Here is a 17,208-nt window from a genome sequence, read left to right on the forward strand (position 1 = left end):
AAATGCTGAAGCTATGGGACTTTTGTTCAGTTTGTGTCTCTCTCGAGGGGACAGATGTGATCAATTTTGGATGACAGCAGCTCACCTCCATGAGAATGCCAGGTCTGAGATCTCTGTCTTCAGTTCTGCTCTCCACCCCTGTGCCTGGGCATTGAACCCAACTGAGCAACGGAGTGTAGCTTTTCTGACAGTTTAGGAGCCTGTGACACATTTCTTAGCTGTTGGGATGGGGCGATGACTCAGAACCCAGGCAAAAGTCAAGTGGGTATGGAGGACCACTAGTAATTCTAGTCTCAGGGGTAGAGACGGGATCCCCAGAGTAAGCCAGTTATGAAGACTAGCTGTATCGCTATGAACACACACAAAACCACATACAGGGACACATGATATCATATGCACATATGTGGGAAATGGAAAAGAATCCTTCTGGGGTAACATTTGCAAATAATGTGGCCTAGTAGCCAAAGGCAGTGCTCCTATGAGACTCTTGGAACATGTAGACATTCCACAGCTACACTGAAGTCGTGCACATAGGGCTCTTCTTTGTGTGGGGGTGTGGGTGTGGGTATTAGTGTTACACGTCCGGATGTTGTCACTGACTTTGTTTCTGTGGAGATTCTGAATGTGGTATATAATGTGTGTAGTCAGCCCTAATCTTTCTAAATTCCACACTTCTGGCCTCAGAAACAGCTGGATGAGGTTTATTCCTGTCTGGAGAAATTAACAAATCTAATCTGAAGTGGGACTGGAAATAGATGCGTAAAATCCGATGCTCCAGATGAGAAAGCCCTTACTAGGTCATTTAGTCCGCAGCTGGGTTTTTCTCGGCACAGCTTCCTGTGTTCCAACAGAGCCAGACTCAGGTTCCCGTGACTGGAGATGCTCTGCTTCCGGCGAATACAGCTGGGCGTTTCACGGAGAGAACCCCTCTCCTGGGGGCTCTTCAGATAGTCTGTGAGAAGGGAACCTTGTAGTCAGGAGGAAGAATTAGGAGGGAAAGATTCAGGGCAAGGACCTCTGGGAAGAGAATGCTGGAGACACACGGCAAACAGGGGCACAGTAGGTGCAAATGCAGTGAGGTGGGCCGAGTAAAGACCCAGGTTGCTGAGTACTGAGCAGGAAGGATGCTACAGAGGGAAGCGGTGAATGAATAAAGCTTCATCCCGATTGTGAGTTCATTTGTATTGTGAATAGATTTAATGGGAAACTCTAACTGTGAGTTTAAGAGTAACGCTGGACCTCCACCTCCCTATCTTTTACACTGGTGCATGATAAAAATCCAACTTTATGACCGAGCTATGGCTTGAGTGTATTACCTAGAGCCTGTGTGCTGGCGTTAACCCCAAAGATGCAAGGAGAAAAACTCTGACCCAAATCATCCTGGCCAAATTAATCAAAGCAAACCTTTTTGTTGGTGTACACGGACAGGGGCTGCTTCCTCCTGAGGTGTCATTCAAGAGGTCAGCCTTGAAATCAAACGATAAAAGTCTTTATAGCTCATGGGTAGAGGTTTTCCAAATGGAGGATTTGGCAGGTCAATGGGCAGGGTTATAGAGACAGAACGTAATAAGGTGGTCACAGCGAGGTCGTCATAGCAAGGTAGTCATAATAACCCTTTGAAACAAAGGTAAGGTTGCAATATGGTCATAACGACTTTCTGAATCAAAGACATGGTTGCCGTTTCCTGGAGCATGGGATACAGAACCATTTGTAGTTAAGGTTACAGGTGGGCCTAGCCCAATCTGTGAGAAACAGGGGTTTCCTCATAAACAGGAATGAGCCTAGTTTGTCTTTTTCATAAGATGGAGGCAGGTTAGTTCATCGTTGGGAACAGAGTCTTCAGTGCATCGCTGTGGAGAGCCGGGCCCTTCAGGCATCGATTAACTCATAGGAGCTCTGATCTATGAATGAGTTCATGTCTCCATCATGGGAACGGTCTTGTTGTGAGAGGACTGGCTGTCAATCAAAGGACTTTGACCTTCTCTTGTCTTGATGCCTACCTTGAATCTTCTGGTATGGAATAATGAAAACAAAGCAAAGCAAACAAACAAACAAGAAAACAGAAACAACAACAAAAGCACTTATCACATGCCAAGCCCCCTAACTTGGACTTTTCTGGCTTCTGGAGCTTGGGGACATATATCTTTGTTTTTCTATAGATGACCTACTCTTGGTATTCTGTTATAACAGCAGAAATCAGATGCACAGACCAAGGCAGTTGTATTTCATCTAATGTTTTTCACCCACCTGGCAGTGAACAATATATTTTTCTCTCCCAAAGGGTAGGATCACCAGATCTGAGCTGGCTAATGAGAGACTAGTGGTTAGACAGACTCCTTGGCAGACAGACAGACAGAGAGAGTCAGATAGACAGACAGACAGGGAATGTGGCTAGTTAATAGAGATGAACTTCCAAGATTGCTGGGTTTTCCCTCGCCCTCATGAACTGAGAAGAACCAGGAATCTTAAAGGCCTTGTAGGCTTTTGTCTCCCCCACCAATCAGCTCCCTGCTGATGGACTGGATCAAGAAGCTCAAGGCTGGACCAGGACGTACTAAACATCAGTTGTGGGCCAACCATCCTGTCTCTGTTCAAATGGCCCAACCCTAAATTAGGGGAGTAAAACTCTCCAGAAATTTAAAAAACCTCAGACCTTGAAAAGAGATTGAGAGATTGTTTTAAGCTTCTCAAGTCCCCATCATCTGCTGCTTCACATGGGGTCTTTTCTCTGTCTGCTGCATGAGTTTGTCCCCCATCTCCCATAAATGCATTTCCTCAAAGGTGTTTCTGTCTGCTGCTATCTGTGGTATTTGGGATTTCCCTCATGCTACCTGTTGTGCCTAAGATATTTCCTCCTTTGTAGTGCTGATAGAGAAAAAAACAGACCAAGACGGCACCACTAACACTCTTAGTCACCTACTCTCTCTAGTGTGTTTTCCTGAGATAGAAAGCTGAGCTTTCTACAATAGAAGAAGTGTGTCTATCCACGTCATTATACATGATACCGGCCCAACACTTCAGTATGTAAAGGAGAAGTACACACAATTGACAGATTTCCTGAGGCCCACAGGAGGCCGGCAGCTACGGTTCAAGTCTGCTCCCACCTATCATCACCCTTCCTCCTCCAGCTTGCTGCTGCAAGAGCTGCTGGATGGGAAAACTGCCCAGGACCAGCTTACAGAGCATTTCCTTACCCACCATGCTTTGTACCTGGGTAGAGAAGACAAGCCCTGCCCCCTTGAGTGACAGATGGGGAGGAGCAGGGGCTGCATCCGGCTCTGACTCTTTCCTGGCTCCCTTTTCTTTGCTTCGTACTCCTCATGAGAATCTCCAATGCGCTTCTTTTCACCAGCGTGATGTTCTGCCCACCTATAGGAGCCAAGCCACTATCGAGGGACCCTCTGAAACTTCGAACCAACCTTTCCTCTTGTAAGATGTTCTCTCTCATCACGGCTATGCAAAAGTAACTAGTTTCCCTCCCAAATCATTGTGGTTGGGTTTATACTGACCTCTCCTGTTCAGCCTCCTGGATCTATTTTTCATGAAAACATACGTGTGGGAACCAAAGTCAGTCCCTCTGAAAGAGTGGTGTGTGCTCTTAACCGCTAAACCATCTAACTCTCTGGCCCCTAGATATTTATTTTAAAAACTCATTGAACAAGTAAAGTATAATACTTTATTTATCTAAGGAAGGGATGTGAAACCACCAAAGGAAGAGACACTGAGATTATCAAAAAGACTTATCCGAGATGGAAATTACTAAAGCAGATCTGAACTAGTCAGTGAGATTTTGGAAGGCAAAGGGAGAAACTGTTACAGAGTTCCAGAAAATAGAATTAAGACAGAAAGGATAAAGACAGTGTAAAAAAAAAATAGAGGGCTAGGCTAGAGGAATCAACTTTTTAAAGAGAGCTCAAAGAGAGGAGATTGAAGAAATTATCCAAGAAGCAATTCAAGAACTTTTCCTAGAATTGATGAGTGTGAAGTTTCCAGATACGTCCTCTGAGTGCCCAGTGTGATGGTCTAACAGAAGCCAAGGCAGTGCACACTGATGGACATTTCAGGGTACTGTGGGGAAAGAGTAGGCTTTCTGGCCTTCAGCGGGAGAAGCAGGGCTACAGGGTGGGATGAGGACCTAGAGGGCCTTTGGTTTCTCAATAGCAGCAGTGGAAGCTGGAAGACAAAGGGGGGGAGGGTGGCCTCTGCACTCCATGACACCCAGCTGTGATTTATAGGAACCAAGAGTGAGGCTTGCCCAGAGCATTGCAGGCAGGTACAGCACACGTGTTACTTCTGCTGATACTCCTACTCTCCAGGATTTAGGAAGCAAAATGAGAGTATATGCACAAGCTACACACGAACTACACACACACACACACACACACACACACACACACGAGAGAGAGAGAGAGAGAGAGAGAGAGAGAAACACAGATAGAGACAGAGAGAATGAGACAGAGAGAATGAGACAGAGAGAATGAGACAGAGAGAATGAGACAGAGAGACAGAGACAGAGACAGAGACATACACAGAAAAATAGGGTCCAGGAAGCCAGAAATTCAAAGTTGGCTGGAGGTGAAGAATCTCACTGGGCTGTAAGCTCTCTGTTCCCGGCAGACCTGGAAACCAGGTATAAATGAAGCGGGGTGAGATAGGTTCTGAGAGGCAATGCCTGTGAGAAAGTTAGCCTCCTGGAAAAGCTGATGGGCTTGGATGACTGCGGGCAGGCTTGGACTGTCGGCAGAGAATTTGGAAATAAATTGGTACTGAGTGTTTAACAGGTGTGTTAATGTCCCCTGCAATATGAGAAATCACATGATGACTGCTAACTATGTCTCTTCTTACATTTCCAGAGGCCACAAGTTGAAAAGAAGTTTTTTTGATTGCCCTCAGAGTCCTTGCAGGCCTCGCCTCCTCCAGAGGCTTTAGGGCAGTGTTGCTCTCACTGTTCCTAAGGCTGTGACCCTCTAATACAGTGCCTTAGGTTGTGGTGACCCCCCGCCATCAAATTATTTTCACAGCTACTTCATAACTGTAATTTTGCCACTGTATGAATTATAATGTGAGTATCTGTGTTTTCTGATTGTCGTAGGTAACCCCTGTGAAAGGGTCATTCTACCTCCAAAGGGGTCATGACCCACAGGGTGAGAACTGCTATTCTACCGGAAAGTTCCTCTTCCTCCCTGTTCTGTTCTCTACAGCACAGTCCTCCTGGTCTCTGGCTCAAGGAACCTTACCCAGCTTCAGAGCTCCAGGCAACGCCATGAGGCCTCCTGTTCTCAACAATGGAATCTGCCCCATACAGGAGAACTGGTGAAGACGTTAGGGCCTGACCCGATGGCCAAGGACACTGTCTGACCTGGTCTGAATGCAGCACCCTTCCCAAATTCACACATCAACATTACATCATTAATGTGCTGGGATGAACAGGTGGAGCTTGAGGAAGCTGAAGATGAGACTCAGGGACAACTCTCAGCAAATGAGGTCGTGACCTCTTGTCTTCTTGCCAGATGAGGATCCAGCGCTCACCTCTTCTTGGAGAAGCAGCAGTTAAGGTACCTTTTGGGAGTGGAAGCAGGGCCTTACTCCCACCTGAGCCCACACTGCCTTGACTATGGGCTCCTCTCAGGACCATCATAACCATGAACAATACTTACCTGTTGTTCAAGGGTGACTCAGAATGATTGTAGCAACAAGAGAGGACTCAAGCACTGCAGTGTGTGTGTGTGTGTGTGTGTGTGTGTGTGTGTGTGCATATGTGTGTGTGCATATGTGTGTGTGCATATGTGTGTGTGCATATGTGTGTGTGCATATGTGTGTGTGCATGTACATGTGTGTGTGCATGCGTGCGTGTGTGCGTGTGTGTGCGTGTGTGCGTGCGTGTGTGTGTGTGTGTGTGTGTGTGTGTGTAAACCAGAGGATGATCTCAGGTACTGTCCAGCTTTTGATTGGCACCATGCATCTTAACACCCACAAACGATCACACTGCAAACACCATTTGCCGTGAGCAGTTCCGTTAGTTTCCAGACATGTCTTGGTAATTTTTGGAACTATTCTTAAGCCTATTACAAATATTAAATTTCATAAATTAAACATTATGAAGTTAAAAATTAAGCAACTCTTTTTAAGATGACTTCCCTGAAAGACTTATTAAATTTACTTTGTGTTGTGTGCATGTCTGGTATCCGTCTCGCGAAAGCCAGAAAGGGATTTGTAGTTCCTAGAACTGGAGTTACCGATGACTGTGAACTACCGTGTGGGTGCTGGAGGGTCCTGCGTAGGAGTGGCACAAGCTTCTGAGCCATCTTTTGGGCTATCTCTCCAGACCCCTGTTGGGGAAATTCTTAAGTCAAAGGAAAGTACAAGAACGAAGCTGTAGCTATGAGGTACCGCATGGCTTACCGGGAATACGTATCCATATCTCTCTCATGTAAATCCTGCCTATGAGCGCTAAATATTTCCCTGTGATAGGAATGTAGTAGATACATATATGTCAGGAAAACAAAAAAGTAGTAATATAGGTGCTGGGGAGATGCCTCAGTGGTTAGGAGCACTTGCTGCTCTTGCAGGGGATCCAGATCCAGTTCCCAGAACCCCCGTGGTGACTCACAACCATCCATAATTCCAGAGCCTGGGGATCCAGTGCCCTCTACTGGTCTCTATGTGCACTGCATGAATGCGTGCTGCGCACAGAGATACTTTCGGGCATATACAATAAACCAATGCTAAAAAATAAGAAGGAAATTATAATATAATTTAGGCGACAGGGGAAGAGAAGACACGGAGAAGAGGGGGGGTGAGGAGACACTTAGATGACTGACAGGACAGAAATTTCTGAGTTATAGTTTACGGATGCAGGAAGAGGCACTGTCAGGGTTGACGCTTAACTGTCTGATCATGGCATCTGGGGTGCTATTAGCTATGACGGTTAGTCGTAGGTGTCACCTGGACTAGATTTGCAGTCACCTAGGGCAGACCACCTGAGTGTAGGTGGCACTGTCCCGTGGGGTAGGGGCAGGGGCTGAGTACTAAGGACGGGGAGAAAGTCAGTGGAGCGGTGGCAGCCACCATCTGTTCCTGGCTGTGGATGTAGCATGGTCAGGTACCTTGTGCTCCTACTCCATGGCTTCTCCAGCAGAAGAGGTTTTACTCCCAAACTGCGAGGCAAAAGAAACTTCTGTTTCATTAAGCAGCTTCTGTTATGCATTTTGCCAACACACCTGGAAAAAGAACTAATTCAGCATCATATGGTGAAGACTAGGAACTCGAGGAAGGAAGTGCTTAGAGATGTGAGTGTCTGCTCAGGACTGGCTGTGTGTCTTGGGGATGGCTAGAGCCATAAGAATCATGGGAAGGGGGGAGTATTTATTCTCCAAGGAGAGCCTGGTTTTGCAGGAATGGTGAGGCAGGGAAGGGAGGGGCAGATTTTCAACTATTTCCTGCTTGTCTCTACTGTTTTACTTTTTAAATAAACCAGAGCGGCTGAATGACTGACTGGCTAACAGTTCAGTACTTAAAACTTTATAAAACTTTTCTCTTTTCTGTCCAATGGTTTCATAAATTCTAGAAAGGCCTATACAAATACTTTCCAAGATTAATATTTAGATGTAAAATACATCCCACGAGAGGCCACGTATCAGATGCGATCTGTTCTACAACCAGCGTTGAAAGTTCTGTTTGCCAGCAGCCTCTTTTAAATAAGATTTGGTGTTACTGGGATGTGGAAAGACACTTGTCCTAGCATCTTGGGGAAAATGAAGCCTAGGATAAATTTCATGGAGCTCAGTTTGCCTCTAATGCCTGCCTGGCCTGACGATGTGTGACATTAAAGCATGGTTAGCCAGTGGACTGAGTGACACTGGAGTCAGTCTAAGGGCAGCGGATCCCGTGAGTCAACCATGTAGCTGTTATGTTTGTTCTTTCTTCTGTACATGTGCTTATTTTCTGAATGCTTTTGGGAATTTTTTTCTTTAGTACTTACATTCAGAAATTTTATTATTACATTCTTTGGTGTTGTCTTTTTCTTGAGATAGGGTTTCTGTATTGGTGTTTTCTAGGAGAATAAGACCAACAGAATGTATGTATATATATATATATATATATATGTATATATATGTGTATATATATATGAGAGAGAGAGAGAGAGAGAGAGAGAGAGAGAGAGAGACTTATATAATACACCTATACTGGAACAGCTGAAAACCCAGTGCCTACTCAGTACATGGGGCTGCACATCTCAGCATTCACAATCTGGCACTGAAGTCCTGCTGGATTTGGAGAGATGGTGATATTCAGTCCTTCTTGGGAGGCTGAAGAAGCTGGGTTCTAATGACAATGAAGGAAAGCAACACCAGCGGTTGGACAGATGCACTCGCAAGCAAGAGGTGAAGGCATGCAGGCAAAGCAGCACTGCTTTCCCCTTGGATGTTTTGACATCTGGGCCACTGTTGGAAGGTGCTGAGGGAGTCTTTGCCTCCCAGTTAATCCTTCCTGCAAGTTCCCTCAAAGACCCCACACCTCAAAGGGTGCGTCTCTGAGTTTATTCCAAATCCAATCAAGTTGGCAGTTAAGATTAACTATCACTCCCTCCATCTCCTTGGCCACCAGGATCTGAGAATTCCACAGCTCAACTCGGGACAGCTTTGCCAGTTCACACCATAAATTAGTGCTGCCCTTGGCCTTAGCCAGAGAAGCTTCTCCTCCTCCTCCTCCTCCTCCTCCTCCTCCTCCTCCTCCTCCTCCTCTTCCCCCTCCTCCTCCTCCTCTTCCTCCTCCTCTTCCCCCTCCTCCTCTTCCTCCTCCTCCTCCTCTTCCCCCTCCTCCTCTTCCTCCTCCTCCTCTTCCCCCTCCTCCTCTTCCTCCTCCTCCTCTTCCTCCTCCTCCTCTTCCTCCTCCTCCTCTTCCTCCTCCCCCTCCCCCTTTTCTTCTTCTTCTCTTTCTCCTCCTCCTCCCCCTCCCCTCTCCCTCCCCTCCCCCTTTTCTTCTTCTTCTCTTTCTCCTCCTCCTCCTCCTCCTCTTCCTCCTCCTCCTCCTCCTCCTCCTCCTCCTCCTCCTCCTCCTCCTCCTCCTCCTCCTCCTCCTCCTCCTCCTCCTCCTTCTTCTTCTTCTTCTTCTTCTTCTTCTTCTTCTTCTTCTTCTTCTTCTGCAATGAGCAGTGATTAATGCAGAGAGAGACTCTTCATGGATCAGACTGAGAATAAGTGGCTGGCAGGGGCTCAGCCATAAATAGGGGATGTTTATCAATTCATGCTCACAGGGCTCAGGGACATGATGGAAGAGGTGGAAGACAGAGAAGAAGCAGGGGATGGGGGCTGACTGCGGACTGCTGTCTCTGGACATGCATAGGTGCTGCAATCCTGCACCAATAGCGCCTGTGCTCACCTGTGAGAGAGCAAGCTGCTCAAACTTCCTGGACGGAGGATGGGTTTGGGAGGCCCCACCCAGAGCTGAAGAGTTATTGGCAGTTGATAGTTGCTGGAGAAGACACAGTCAATTTTCCTTGCAGGGATGTGGTCCCATTTAGGGTTTCCATGTTCCAGTGGGCATGCATGTGAGCAGTACAAACTGGACTTCGTGAGTTATCTGCAAAAGTAAAAGGGACATAGAGGTGGGAGGGGAAATGGTGGGGACAAGGTATTGGAGAGGAAGAAGAGCAGGAAGAGAAGGTGAATACGGTCAAGATATGTTGTACACATGCATGAAAGTGTCAAAAAATGAAAATGTTGACAAAAAGATTAACCATCTGTCAGCCACACTGTCAACTGTAGATTAGCTTTAAATTCTTTCCTCCTGCTTCAACCCCTCCTCTGCTGAAGTTAAAGGCACTGTCCACCAGGTCTAGCATTAGTTTTACTGTTCATACTGGCTAGGGTTTGTTGAGCACTCATGGATTTGTGGGTGTACTGGTTGCTTTCAGTCACTGTGCCCAAAATACCCAAAGCAACTTGAGGGAGGAAAGGAAGGCTTGTTTTGGCTTCTGGTTGTAGAGGGATTCCACCCATCACAGCTAGAAGGCACGGTGAAGTGTGACCCATCTATGTGACAGGAGTGTGAAGTAGCAGCTTCTTCACACCATGGCAAGACAGGAGCAGCAGGGCACGGCCAGGTGTGAGTATAGCATTGAAAGGCCTGCCTCTAGGGACCTCGTCCAGAGTCTAGCACCCTATCTCTCCAATATCCTAGAGCCTCTCAAAACAGCACTGAAGCCAGGGAACAGGTATTCAAAGTAAGAGCCCATGGGGGAGCTAGGGGTGGTGGCACATACTTTTGATCCCAGCACTCAGGAAGCAGAGACAAGTGGGTCTCTGTAAATCTGAGATCAACCTGGTTTACACAGCAAGTTCTAGGATATCCAGGGCTACATAAAGATCTTGTCTCAACAAACAAACAAACAAACAAACAAACAAACAAACAAACAGACAATAAAACCTTCACGAACCAACCAAACCAACCAACTAACCAACCAAACCAAACCAAGCAAGCAAGCAAGCAGGCCGCTGGAAGACACGACAACTTCAGAGCATGCAATGGGTGGACAGGTTTCATCATATGTAGCAAGTATCAGCCAGGCAATTGCTTTTGGATACTCGTCTCTTCTCTCTGTATTCTTCTGGATGGTCGATTGTTTGAGCATCAGCCTCATCGATACTGTTCTACGTGTTGTCCAGGCTCTGTTTCACCCTCCACATCATCATTTTAGCTAGTGTCTGCTATAATTTCATAAAGTTCACTGTCCTTTTCTTCATACAACTAGTCCGATATCAATCCTATTTATGTCAGCAGCATCTTTTATGTTAACAAGGTTTGTAATGGGTCTCCAGTGTTCCTTTGTCTGGCTTCGTCATCTCTGTCCTTTCTGTATGTGTTTCTGTTGATTGCCTTTTCTCTTGGTCTTAGTGATCATTGACTAAGTGAAGGGCTGGTGTGACTTTTGTTCTTATGTTTGATGCTAGTCGTTTGTTGGATGCTAGAGACCTGTCTCCTTCCCTACTATCTGTTTCTCTTTCGAGTTTTTGAGGAAGGGGCAAGATCTCACATTTTGCCCAGGCTGCCCATGATCTCATTGTAGCCCAGACTGACCCTGAACTCATGGCTTCCCTGCTCTACACTCTTGGGTGCTAGATTATAAGCATCAGCCCTCATGCTTGACTGGGAGACTTTATTTTCTGTGGATACATTGCATGTGGGTTGCTCTGGTACCGTTGATGCCTCCTTTCAACTTTGATCTCAAAGGTTTAGAGTAATTTTTACTCTACAGCTGAATTAGCACTATTTTTAAGACATGGTCTTTCTGAAGACCTGACCCAATATCTATTGTAGTCCAAGGACTTTCACTCAATTTAATAGGAACATAAACAAGTTTGAGATCCACTTGTGTATTGTGGGAACAGTTTAGACTGCTCATCCTGGTGTTTCCCTCTCTGACCTTAGCCTTTAGGTGTGTTAAATATTCAGTGGTAACTCTGAACATTTTATAGGATCCATTCCATCTGTTTCCCTTCTCTCAAGGATAATAGTCCTTCACTGTTTCTCTCCAATGTCTGACAACGATGTTAAAACATCGCTTGCCTGGTTTATTGGTTGCAAACCACAGAACAGCAAATCTTACAGCATTTAACTCCTTTCTAGATGAATGGAAAATCCAGATACTTGTAGGATTAGGGAAATTTTTAATGTCTACAGCATAAACTTTACTACGAAAGAATTTAAAAGAGTAATATGTTTCTTTATTCCTTGTGATTTCATGGATGTACAGTGTATGTTGATCACATCATCCCCACTTCCCACCTCCAAGTCTTTTGGGATATCCCCCCACAGCAGACCTTCCCCCCAAAGTCCTGCCCATGCTTCTGTACCTCAGTGAGCCTAAATACTGCATACACACACACACACACACACACACACACACACACACACACTCACACACACACTACACATGCACTCACCTGAACATACACACACATACACAACCACACATGCACTCACCTGAACATACACACACACACACACACACACACACACACAACCACACATGCACTCACCTGAACATACACACACACACACACACACACACACACACAACACAGGCACTCACCTGAACATGCGCACACACACACACACACACACACACATACACAACCACACATGCACTCACCTGAACATACACACACACACACACACACACACACACACACATACACAACCACACATGCACTCACCTGAACATACACACACACACACACACAACCACACATGCACTCACCTGAACATACACACACATACACAACCACACATGCACTCACCTGAACATGCACACACACACACACACACACACACACACACACACACACTACACATGCACTCACCTGAACATACACACACACACACACACACACTACACATGCACTCACCTGAACATGCACACACACACACACACACACACACACACACACACCCCTGGACATGCATCCCCCCCACCTCCACACACTTTATATACATATGAAGAAGGATTGTTTGGCTGTATGTAAAAAGGTGTAAGTCTCCTGCAAGCAACTATGGAAGCAGTTACCTGGAGCAGGATTTTGACAGTTAAAGCCTGGGAAATTGAAATGAAAAGAAATAAACTCATTTCAGAACACTCGGGGGTTTCTCTGGATGTTGCCACTGGTTGGCTGAATGGTGGTGCAGTCTCATTACTGCATTTCCCACCTATAAAATAAAAAGTCCCAGCTAAATTCTCTCCCAGCTCTAACACTCGGTGGACTCAGTTCACTGCAAGCGTGCCCTGTGTCTTGCTGTCTGTTTGGCTTGGCACACCTGCATGCTATCGCTCAAGTCCAGGAGTCCCAGCGTCTTTCATTTCTCCACGTTTCATCAGTATTCTAAGACCAAAGCCAAACGTCTCTTGCTCCTCAGCAGAATTGCCAGGACTTTTTCAGATGAACTTGATCTTTTTTATTTTTTTAGTAGCAGTGCAACCAACCACATGCAGAAAAAGAATCCTCATGGGAAGTATGATGCCGTAAATAGATATAACTATAGATGTTTTTTGAGATCTTTAGAAAGAGTGAGTTGGACAAGGAAAGAACTCTGTCAGACCTCTGAGTGGCACACTAGACAGGTTCCTCATATCCATGGCCTGAGCAGAAGTCCCAATCACATCTTCCAGGTCCTGGTTTCTATGTTGCCATCTCTGTTCTAGCCTCTGACACTCGGCTGGAACCGACTTCCTGAAAATCACAGCCAACATATTAGCTGTGAAGTTTTCACTTTATTGCCTTCCTTTTACAATGTTAATATTTTCATGTTTTTAATTTAGATTTCTGTTGTAAGGGGAACATTTTGAACTTTTGAAATTAGGTATTCATTTTTTTCTTTTGTGGGTCGTATTTATGTAGCAACATACACGCATAATTCCCATCAATCTATTATTTATAGCTCATCCAATGCATTCTAGTTCAGCATCAATACCTTCGTTTTCAAATCAGCATAGTCTAAACCTAGCACCATGTCTGGTGGAGAGTAGAAAGTAAATATTTGTTGAGTCTTTTAAACTAAGGGAAAGAGAAATACGGCGCTATTTTATAATAGAGGGCGTGTGGGAAGTGAGCACTAGAAAAATTAAATCAGACACGTTCCTCAGTTTGAACTTCAAATTCTAGGGGCCTTGTAGTGGTAAAGCAAGAGATGTAACTGTAAATATGATTATCTGTGTAAGCATGTAGGTATCCAGAATATTAGAAATTAGTATTTGAAAAAGGAAAGGGCTGTCGGTACAAACATTGGAAAGGCCACAGATAAGGTGCATTTCATGCGATGCTGGGCCTGTGGCCCACAGTGCTCACAAAGTATAAAGCAGAAGCTGCCAGCCAGTTCAGCAAGTCACTGTTGGCCAGAACGTGCTGATGAACACCGCTCTGTTCTCCCACAATGTCAGGTTTTATTGAGTAATTGAATACTGAAGGTCCAGGGATTTCAAAGGCAACAATCCTTAGTAATCTGGCTGAGGCAAGCACAGGTCCTTTCATTCCAATGATAATACCAGTTCTCCTATGCATCTCTCTCTCTCTCTCTCTCTCTCTCTCTCTCTCTCTCTCTCTCTGTGTGTGTGTGTGTGTGTGTGTGTGTGTGTGTGTGTGCGCGCGCGCGCTACAGAAGGGGATAGGAGCGGAGTAAAAAGCTCATGGCAGGACTCAGCCTGAACTCCCCACCCTCCACCCCTGCCCCACTGTCCTGCTGTTTGAGACAGCACAGAGCAGGGCACAGCTGACCTCAACAACTGTGCTTTGTATCCAGACAGATTTATAAACTCACTAAGAAGCTACCCACAACAGAAAAACCCAGGGCATGATTTTGCAATTTACAGAACAAATACTTTTACAAGTTCAAATTTTGGAAACCCTTGGAAACCCACATGAAAAACAGGATGCCCTCGTTTAAGACATCAAAGTAGCAAACCATGAAAGGAAGGCAACGTTGAGATTAAGAATTTCCTCCGAGCCAATCCTTGGGGCTGTGATGATGCAGGAGCTTGGTTCCAGAGCAGGGTCGGGGCAGTGGGGCTGTGTCTCAGAGGAGAATGCGTGCAGACAAAACTCTACAAAGAAGGTGGAGCCTGACGTTTTACTTACTTTCTGATTAGTTCATTGTTTCAAATGTCTACACCCCACCATTAGAGGACTCTTTGAACCAATGTAACGATGCAGACTCTACTGCCATGGTTTGTAGCATCCATGAAAAGGGCAATGGTGCTTTCCTTGGCAGGGTACCACTGGTCTTTGGTTCTGTTGGGTTTGAATGCTTTCCCATCGCCTGCCCTTTGGTTTTCTTTTTAATATTGGGATTATTTGACTGTAGACTCCACGGCCAAGTCTCATGTTCTCTGGCTCGATTTTCCTATTACTCATGGGAGACTCTGAACATGAGGAATGTAATGAGATGCTTGTATTATGTCTTCCTTCTTCCAGGCCATGAAAACTGGCCAAGAAAGTCCTGGTGAGATTTCTGTAGGGCAGAGCTGGACCCAATGCAGTGCATCAAGGAGGATCTGCTATGCCCAAGGAGGGAAGCTGGGTTAAAATTCAATTGTGAGGTGACTTGCACAGAATGGAGAAGTTCGTGTGGAGATCTGATAGTGAGCGGTGGAAATGAAGACTTATGCTTGGTCTAAGGGGGCAGCTGGGTTTGGGTCTTTGTAGTGCTGGGAGGGATGCAGATTTACTCCTATCTATCTTATGACCGTCCTAAAGAAGTTAGTTGTTTGAATCTTTAAACATTGGCAGCTAAAGGCGAGAATGACGGCAGTGCAGTACTCAGGAGCCTACTGAGAAGCTCTATCTAGCAGCTGACTGAGACAGATGCAGAGACCCACACCCAAACGCTGGATGGAGCTCAGGGGACTCTTACGGAAGAGATAAGGAAGGACCAAAGGCCCGGAAGGAAAACCAACAGAATCAACTGACCTGGAACACTGGGGGCTCCCAGAGACTCAACCACCAGCAAAGGAGCATACACAGGCTTGACTGAGGTCCTACGCACATAGGTAGCAGGCGTGGAGAGCTCAGTCTCCACGTGGGTCCCCCAATAACTGGAGCAGGGGCTCGAGTTGGGCAGGTTATCGACTGGCCATTCTTATAGTCTCTGCTCCATCTTTGTTCCGGGATTTATCTTAGACAGGGTCCATTTTGGTTGGATGTTTTGTGGGTGGGTTGCTGTTCTTCCACTGGGGGGTTCTGCCTGGCTGCAGGAGGTTCCATGTCCCTGCTGTTGGGCGACTTGATTCAGATCACCAGCATTATCTTTTGGGAGCCTCTCCCATCACTGGTCTCTGGGACTTTCTAGAGATTTCCCCAAAGCCCTACTCAAGGAAGCTGCAGATTTCCATTCACTCCTCTCTCTTGTCTCTTCCCACACTTGAAGCAACAGCACATGCTGGCAGGGGTGTGTACAAAGGAGAACACTCCTCCATCACTCGTGGGTTTGCAAACTTGTACAACCACACTGAAAATCAAACCACAGAGCCCTCCAGACAGTAGGAATACTTGGCTCTTGATGTCATCTGGTCACATACAAATCCTGATATACATGCGCATCAGCTGTGGAAGTAGGTACCCCTCCTCTCATTGACATGCATGTATGTCTATGTATCATGTGCATGAATTGTCTTCAGAGTCCAGAAGAGGGCGTTGGATCCTCTGGGATTGGATTTACAGGTGGTTGTGAGCCATAGTGTGGGTGCTGGGAATTGAACTCAGTTCTTTTGGAAAGGCAGCCAGTGCTCCTAACTGCTGAGCCATGTCCATCTCCAGCCCTCTTTTCAGTATTCTTAAATTAATCTCCCTGACTCTGAAGTTTGCTTTGATAGCCTAGGCCACACCTGCTCCCCTGATACAGATCCATTGGTTTATCAACAGATGGGAGATCCTATTCGTCCTCATCTGTGTTGGGAGCTCCTGACTCTTGCTACTGTGAGGTTCTGTGTCACAGGGATTTGTGGCAACTGACCTTGAGTTCTTCTGATGTAGGCAAATGTGTTTTGAGCTTTGATGTGCACGCATTGGTTTATTCTGAATTAATTCAACGAGCATTTCTTAAAGATTGGCATAGACCAGGTGTTTGATTAATCCCAGGAGAGAATGATGGATGAGGCATGAAGACATTTGTATCCAAAAATAAGATAGCTAACATTTATTGTGTGCGCTGGGTGTTAGGGAGTGAGTATTCTCTACAGGGATTGTATTTCCCTTTGACCACACAGTGGCTCCATGAGGTAGGTATTTTTTTTTCTAAGATCTCTCTCTCATTCTCTGTGTATGTGAGTCTTTGTCTCTTTTTCTCTGTCTCATTCTCTCTCTCTCTCTCTCTCTCTCTCTCTCTCTCTCTCTCTGTGTGTGTGTGTGTGTGTGTGTGTGTGTGTGTGTGTGTGTGCCCATGGAGGGCATGGGTAGGTGTTGGGTCCCCTGGAGATGGAGTTGTAGGTCATCATAGCTGCCCAGCATGGGTTCTGGGAATGAACTCAGGCTCTCTACAAGAGAAGTCAAGGGCTCTTTTCTACTGTACTGTCTTACATGAACGTGTAAGGAGCACGTCAAGTTTACACATTTTTGGGTGAGATCTGGAAGTCTGTAATAGTTGTTCTCTGCCAGAGAGGGCTTGCAGCAATCAGACCTCTGTTGATTTCAGAGCACAGGACTCAGGTATTTTTAGCTT

The 17,208-nt window shown here is 45.9% G+C and overlaps 1 long non-coding RNA gene across 7 annotated transcripts in view; it reads left to right on the plus strand.

The window, feature by feature from the left end:
* The window catches only part of LOC102555798 (uncharacterized), a 97,314-nt gene that overhangs the window by 37,601 nt on the left and 42,505 nt on the right, over positions 1–17,208 (plus strand). For 4 of the 7 annotated variants that reach the window (XR_005492695.2, XR_010057113.1, XR_005492701.2 and 1 more), the window contains one exon: positions 1–6,171. This exon is cut by the window's left edge. This is a non-coding gene — a long non-coding RNA (uncharacterized LOC102555798). Of the gene's footprint in view, positions 6,172–17,208 lie in introns of those variants that run through there. The other 3 variants (XR_010057114.1, XR_010057116.1, XR_005492696.1) reach the window with 2 other exon arrangements.

This window comes from Rattus norvegicus, chromosome 13, assembly GCF_036323735.1.
Source record: "Rattus norvegicus strain BN/NHsdMcwi chromosome 13, GRCr8, whole genome shotgun sequence".
NCBI classification, from domain to species: Eukaryota; Metazoa; Chordata; class Mammalia; order Rodentia; family Muridae; genus Rattus; species Rattus norvegicus.